At 47.3% G+C, this 7,877-nt stretch overlaps 1 protein-coding gene across 1 annotated transcript in view; it reads left to right on the top strand.

The window, feature by feature from the left end:
- LOC135209622 (major facilitator superfamily domain-containing protein 8-like) overlaps positions 1-7,877 on the top strand; it is a 101,540-nt gene that overhangs the window by 58,354 nt on the left and 35,309 nt on the right. The window lies entirely within an intron of this gene.

Here is a 7,877-nt window from a genome sequence, read left to right as displayed (position 1 = left end):
TCACGTCCGGAATAAGTCCTGGCTGGAATCTCGCGTCTGGCTGATTCCACGCCTCTGTATGACGCCTCGCGCCTGGAAGACGCCTCACGTTTTAGCTGGCGTCTTTGGTCTTGGCGCTTCGCGTCTGCGTTATATGACCTGTCTGCTCCGCTTCTCGATCTAGACCAGAAAACTCATTTTTCTACTAGTTTTTGGGCGACGAAGCTTCATGGGTCTGAAAGACGCCTCCACGTTTATAGCTGGCGCAGTTCTTGTACTTGCGCTTCGCTGTCTGGTATATGCCTCTCTCGCTCTCGATCTAGAAAGAAAAGAAAATCTTTTTTCTACTAGTTTGGGAGAACGAAGCTTCTGGTCTGAAAGACGCCTCGCGTTTGGCAGGGGAGAGAGGACGAGACTTCTTGATCGGAAGAGAAACGTCCACTTCTTATGAGGAGGATCTCTAGCCAAAACTCCCACCAATGAGGCTAGCTGCTCTTGGACAGAAAGAAGAATTTTCCTTGAAGCTTCTCCCCACGTCTTCTTCAATGGGAGGAGAAAGAGAATTCGAAGGCGAGCGATCCGCTACGTCCATGTAGGGAGACATTGACGCAACCTTTGCCTTTTTGATTGAAGAGGGAGCTTCATCTGAGAAGCGCTCCGGGCTTGAATTCAAATCAGGTTCTCTAAAATGCCTTTTCAGGGGCCTGGAAAGGTCCGAATCCTTCCACCCTCGTTTAGGTGAGAGAGGGGGAGAGGAAGAGAAACTCTCTGGCAGGACGCTTTTTCTAAAGCGGTCCTGAGCAGCCTGAAGCGAAACAGAGCTTGCTGAAGGGACGTCTGACCGTTGGGGATTCCCCACGACCTCCTTAAGGCTTTCGACTTTCCTTCTCCTCTGGGCATGGGAGCTTGGAAGCGGTCTAGGCCTGGGAGCGTCGCAGAGACGATCAAACGCCCCCTCCACAACACTGGGAGCACTCACTTCACTAAACACTTCACTCTCACTATCCTTACCTTGTAAGACTGCCATTTTGGACTTCATCTTAGAGATAGTAGCCTTCAGATCGGCGATTTCAGAGGCCGATTCTGAAAGTAAAGCTTGTGAATGATTCGACACAGAGGGAGAATCAAAATCAAGGTTAGAGATAGGGTCAATAAAAGGCTCAATAGGCCTTGTACTCTCACTCTTCAAACGTCTAACTCTATCCCTCTCTAACTTCCTCAAATAAGAAGTTAGTCTTTTCCATTCTTCTGCATTCAACCCCTCACATTCATGACAGGTATTAGAAGAAGAACATTCAAACCCCCTACATTTACGACATACAGTGTGAGGATCAACCGAAGCCTTCGGTATCCTCACCTTGCAGCCTACATTCACACACATTCTCACACTCACATTTGAGTCAGACATACTGAGAAAAATCAAAAAGCAAGTCCAAATTCAGTCCACAGTAGCGAATGCCAAAAACCACGATCCAGATACGTCACCAAAAAGCCGAGAAACGATGATCAAAAGGTTGAAATAAGAATCTAAGTCAGGAGGTAGTAACAACAATGTTGATACCACCGGCGACAGAGAAAATATAATAGAAAACGGGAATGGTTCCTAGTCCTGCCACCCAGGGCAGGCCGGTAGATCACCTGACCTACCTGTAGCGAGTGGCGCGAAATTTGAATTTCTGTCGGGGACGACGGAGTCTTAGCTATGTATATATCTGACAGGTAAGTTGATTGTATGAAAATACTTAATCTAATTAATGTAAAATGATATTGTTATGTTACAATAAAGTTTCATACATACTTACCTGGCAGATATATACATAGCTAAGACTCCGTCGTCCCCGACAGAAATTCAAATTTCGCGCCACTCGCTACAGGTAGGTCAGGTGATCTACCGGCCTGCCCTGGGCGGCAGGACTAGGAACCATCCCCGTTTTCTATCATATTTTCTCTTCTTCTTCCACCTGTCTCCTGCGGGGAGGCTGGGTGGGCCTTTAATTGTATATATCTGCCAGGTAAGTATGTATGAAACTTTATTGTAACATAACAATATCATTTTCATACAATCAACTTACCTGTCAGATATATACATAGCTGATTGGCACCTTTCGGTGGGAGGGTAAGAGACAGCTACTATATGGAATAGACAGGTAAACAACATATGTTGTAGGTATAAATAAAACCTTGGTTCCTACCTGATAGGTGGTAGACTTCGTGGGTGTTTGCCCATTAGTCTGCATCACCTCAAGAAACTTTAGCGAGATATATGATCTATGGCCAAGAGTTCTTGTGGGTCTGCCGATGGGTCTTATCCGCTTACTCGGCAGAGCCTGAAAGGACTTTGTCAATGGGTGCTGATCCACTTATATGACAATACACCTTATGAAGGAGCACACAACAATCCCGACCACCTGATCCTAACCATATGTTTAGAACTAAGGATTGTTCCGAGTTATCCCCGAACTCTTCACAACAACCGTAACTCAAAAACCACTACGCACACATACATAATTTCTAAAAAAAAATTATACTCATCTAATTAGATATGACAAGATTCTCTTACTGAACAACATAGACGGCCGCCCGTGCTAAACCAAGTCCTCCATTGTTCGAAGAGACTCCAGACCATATCCAAAAAGAAGAAAAGTATATACTTTTAAGGATTGGTGTCGGCTCCCGTACCCAGAATCGTATCCGCCGATACGAAAGGACCCAGAGAAAAACACTTCTCATATGTCACACGAACGTCTTTCAAGTAATGAGAGGCAAATACTGAAGTTGCATCGCCAAAATGTCGTATCTATGATGTTTTTTAAGCGACATATTCTTATGAAACGAGAGAGACGTCGCTACTGCTCTCACTTCATGAGCTTTAACTTTCAACAGTCGTAACTGTTCGTCAGAACAGACCTTATGCGCGTCTGTAATGACGTTCCTCACAAAGAATGCCAGAGCATTCTTGGACATCAGTCTTGTGGGGTCTTTTACCGCGCACCAAAGACCTTGTCTAGAGCCTCCCATCTGATGCTTTCTCTGAATGTAGAACTTTAGAGCTCTTACAGGGCATAGAGATCTTTCTGCTTCTCTTCCTACTAGACTCTATATGCCTTTGACTTCGAATGACTTAGGCCAGGGATTCGAGGGATTCTCATTCTTAGCTAAAAACAAGGTCTTAAACGAGCAAATAGCTGAGTCTCCCTTGAAACCTACTTTATCTTGCAGAGCATGTAATTCACTAACTCTCTTTGCCGTAGCTAAAGATAATAGGAATAGGCATTTTCTGGTGATGTCTCGAAACGAAGCCAGATGAGGAGGTTCGAATCTTTCAGATGAAAGAAACTTGAGAACCACGTCTAGGTTCCAGTTCGGAGGGACCGGTTCCTTCGACTTTGAAGTCTCAAAGGACCTTATGAGATCGTGGAGATCTTTATTATCTGCCAGATCTAATCCTCTATTCCTGAAGACAGCCGAGAGCATACTTCTGTATCCCTTTATTGTGGATACAGCTAGAATGAGATTGCTCTCTCAGGAATAGAAGGAAATCAGCAATTTCCGCTATAGAGGTAGTGGAGGAGGACAACTTCTTAGTTCTACACAACCTTCTAAAAACCTCCCACTTCGACTGATATACTTTCGTAGTGGAGGTTATGCGTGCTCTCGCGATCGCGCTTGCAACTTCGCGAGAAACCCTCTCGCTCTGACGAGTCTTTCGATAGTCGAAAGGCAGTCAGAGCGAGAGCGGGGAGGTTTTGATGATACCTCTTGAAGTGTGGCTGTCTGAGAAGATCCATCCTTCTTGGTAGGGATCTTGGAAAGTCTACGATCCACTCTACCACCTCCGTGAACCAATCTTGGGCCGGCCAAAGGGGGCTATCAATGTCATCTCCTTTGACGCCACAAACTTTTTTAGTACTAGTCCCAGGATTTTGAATGGAGGAAAAGCATAGACGTCTACGCGAGACCAATCTAGCAGGAAGGCGTCTACCATAAGAGCTCTTGGATCTTCCATGACCGAGCAAAGACTGCCAGCCTTTTTGGAAATGAATGTGGCGAAGAGATCCACATGAGGTGTCCCCCACAGCGACCAGAGATCTTGACACACCTCCTCGTGTAGGGTCCACTCTGTATGAAGGACCTGGTTCCTCCTGCTGAGTCTGTCCGCCCTCACATTCTTTACTCCCTGCACGAACCTTGTCAGAAGGGAGATGTTCCTGTGAGACGTCCAAAGCAAAAGGTCTCTCGTCGTTCGTAAAGGAACGAGGAGTGAGTCCCTTCCTGTTTTCGAATGTAGGCAAGTGCGGTGGTGTTGTCCACGTTTACTTGCACTACTTTGTTCGACACCAGAGGTTCTAGACTCTTCAAAGCCAGATGCACGGCGAAGAGCTCTTTGCAGTTTATGTGCCAAGTCACCTGCGCTGGTTCCCAGGTGCCTGACACCTCCTTCGAGCCTAATGTTGCTCCCCAACCTTTCTCCGACGCGTCGGAGTACAACACTAGGTCTGGGTTCTGTGTCCTTAGAGAGATCCCTTTGTTCTCTTCCAGAGGGGGCAACCACCATTCCAGTGCGATCTTATCTCCACTGGAATGGGAAAGGTCCGACAGTTGTCCAGTTTTCCAACTCCAAGACTTCTTGAGGAAGAATTGAAGCGGACGTAAATGAAGTCTTCCTAGCGGGAAGAACTGTCGAGCGGAAAGGGTCCCTAGAAGGCTCAACCATTCCTCGCCGACGTATGTTCCTTCCTTAAGAAGAGAGACACTATCTGTAAACCTTTTGCGATTCTCTCTTGCGAAGGAAATACTCGAAAACCCCGAGAATCCATCTGAATCCCCAGATGGACTAAGTTCTGTCTGGGGGTGGGGTCAGCTGCGACTTCTCGAGGTTCACGAGCAATCCCAACGCTTTGATCAGATCTAAAGTTAACGTCAGGTCCTCCAAGCACTGTCTCTCTGATCTGGCCCTGATGAGCCAGTCCGTCCAAATACAGAAGAGATATTTACTCCTTTGAGGTGAAGAAACCATCGCCACATTCTTCATCAGGCTTGTGAGACCTGAAGAGCTGTGGACAGGCCGAAACACAAGGCTCTGAACTGAAAGATCCTTCCCCCCGTCATGAAACGGATGGTACTTCTTTTTTTCTTTTGATGAAGGGTGGATCGGGACGTGAAAATAGGCGTCCTGGAGATCTAGAGACACCATGCAATCTCCTTGTCGCAATGACGCAAGGACTGAAGCAGAAGTCTCCATCGAGAACTTCTCCTTCCTAACAAATTTGTTCAGAAGAGCTGACAGATCCAAGTACTGGTCTCCAGCCTCCCGAGGCCTTCGCAACCAGAAAAAGGAAGGTGATTGTAAAAACCCCGGGGAGTTTTGATCCAGTAACTAGTTCTATCGCCTTCTTGTCCCACATTTGTTCCACCATCAATCGAAGAGTTATCCCTCAGCATAGGATCCTTGTACTTGGCTGTTAGTTCCCGGGTGGTATTGACGTTAGGGGAGGAGTGTTCAGGAAAGGGATACGATATCCCTTCCTTATTATAGACAACGATGACGCGTCTGCGTTATAAGTGTCCAGGCCTCCACAAATCCCAGGAGCCTGGCACCTACTGGTGCTTGGAGGAGAGAAGCTTCACTTTCCCTTTTTAAAGGGACGAAAGGCAGACCTACCTCTCTTCTCAGGAGCCTTCCTTCTTGCGGGAGGTCTGGAGGTAGGGCCACCTCGAAAGGGCTGAACCGATGTACTCGGTCCTTTCTTGTCAGGTGTAGAAGCAGGCTTCTTCTTCCTTGCTGACTGCGTCAGAAGGTCCTGAGTCGCCTTCTCAGTTAATGAATGAGCAATGTCCTTCACCAACTGAGAAGGGAACAAAAAGTCAGACAAAGGCGAATACAGCAGCGCTGCCCTCTGAGCGTGGGAGACTGCCTTGGTTAAAAAGGCACCATATACCGTCCTCTTTTTTAGAAGACCTGCTCCAAACAAAGAGGAGATTTCAAACGAGCCATCCTGCAACCGCTTTGTCTATACAAGACAATATGCACAAAAGGGCTTCTGGTCGATTCCTTCAGAATCATGGGCTTTCTTGGACATCACCCAAGGGACCAATCTACGAAGTTGAAAACTCCAAATACATGAAAGAGTCCCTTGAGGAGATGGTCCAGTTCAGAAATGCCCCACGTAATCCGTGCCGAGTTCAGACCTTGTCGACGTGAAGCGTCAACTAAGGTCGAAAAGTCTGATACCAAATGCCTCTTTTACCAGCTAGTCTCGCTGGAGGCATGCAGAAGACCGTTCTTACTAAGTCCTTCTTAGACTTCATCCAAGAGTCTAAGGATTGTAGAGCCCTCTTCATTGAAATGGTGGGCTTCATTTTGAGAAAAGACGAAGACTCTTCGTCTTAGCACTCGAAAACAGAGAGCGCGGAGAAGGAGGAGCGGCAGGAGTCAATTCGTCTCCATACTCCTCTAGAAGCAAGGCAGTCAAAACTTTATAGTTCGACAGTCCTTCTCTTCCTTGATATTCTTCGTCCGAGTTTACTTCTAACTCGGGATCTAAATGAGTCTCCGCTCCCAACTCTGTACGTTCTTCCTCTGGAGGAGACAAAACTCCTAATAGGAGAGGGGCTAAGGGAATGATATTCCTTCCTCTTCCCCGCTTTAATAGCCCTGGAAGGCGCCAAAAGTTCAGGCTTCTCTCCTTAAATAGAAGACGCTTCCCGCTTGGATGACGCTTCTCGTCCGCCAAGCGTCCTGGCTGACGCCTCCCGCTTACTTGGCTGCTGACGTCCGGATGACGCCTCGCGCCTGGAAGACGCTCCGCTCTCAAAAGGCGTCCTAACTGGCGCCAAAATATTGGTTGGAGCTTCGCGTCTACCAACAGCTTTCAAAGACGCTTCATGTCTAAAAGACGTCTCACGTCTCTCTGGCGTTACGTATCTTTCGTAAGCTACCGATCTCGCTCTCGAACCCGAAGCTTCTGTAATATGTTTAGAAGCTTCACGTCTGCATGACGCTTCTCGCTTAGCAGGGGAGAGAGGACGAGACTTCTTGATTGGAAGCGCAACGTCCTTCCTACGAGGCGCTAAAACTCCCACCAGAGAGGCCAGTTGTTCTTGTACTGCCATTATAATCTTCCTTGAAGCTTCTCCCACGTCAACTGCATGACGCCTTTCGTCATCAATCGGGGGAGAGTAGGAAAGGGTACTTCTGCGTCCTCGTCGGGTGACGCTGACGCCACCTTCGCCTTCTAATAGAAGAGGGAGCGTCATCTGAGAAACGCTCTGGGCTCGAATCAATTTCGGGTTCTTTCAAATGACGTTTCAGAGGCCTCGATAAATCCGACTCCTTCCACCCTCGTTTAGGTGAGGGAGAGGGAGAGGATGAGAAACACTCACGAAGGACGCTTTTTTTTTTCTAAAGCGCCCTTGAGCAGCCTGCCACGAAACAGAGCTTGCTGAAGGGACGTCTGACCGTTGGGGATTCCCCACGACCTCCTTAAGGCTTTCGACTTTCCTTCTCCTCTGGGCATGGAGCTTGGAAGAGGTCTAGGCCTGGGAGCGTCGCAGGGAAGATCAAACGCCCCCTCCACAACACTGGGAGAACTCACTTCACTGTAATCCTCACTTTCACTAGCCTTACCTTGTAAGTCCGCCATTTTGGACTTCATGTCTCGAATAGTAGCTTTCAGATCGGCGATTTCCGAGGCCGATTCCGAAAGTACACTTTGTGAATTAGACACATAGGGAGAATCTAAATCATTAGGATTAGAATAATTATCAGTAAAAGGCTCAATAGGCCTTGAACTCACACCTTTCAGACGTCTAACCCTATCCCTCTCTAACTTCTTCAAATAAGAAGTTAAAGTCTTCCACTCTTCTGCATTTAATCCCTCGCATTCATGACAGGTATT

This window comes from Macrobrachium nipponense, chromosome 38, assembly GCF_015104395.2.
Source record: "Macrobrachium nipponense isolate FS-2020 chromosome 38, ASM1510439v2, whole genome shotgun sequence".
NCBI classification, from domain to species: Eukaryota; Metazoa; Arthropoda; class Malacostraca; order Decapoda; family Palaemonidae; genus Macrobrachium; species Macrobrachium nipponense.
The sequence above is the reverse complement of the archived record's forward strand: the minus strand, read 5'-3'. Positions and strand labels throughout refer to the sequence as shown.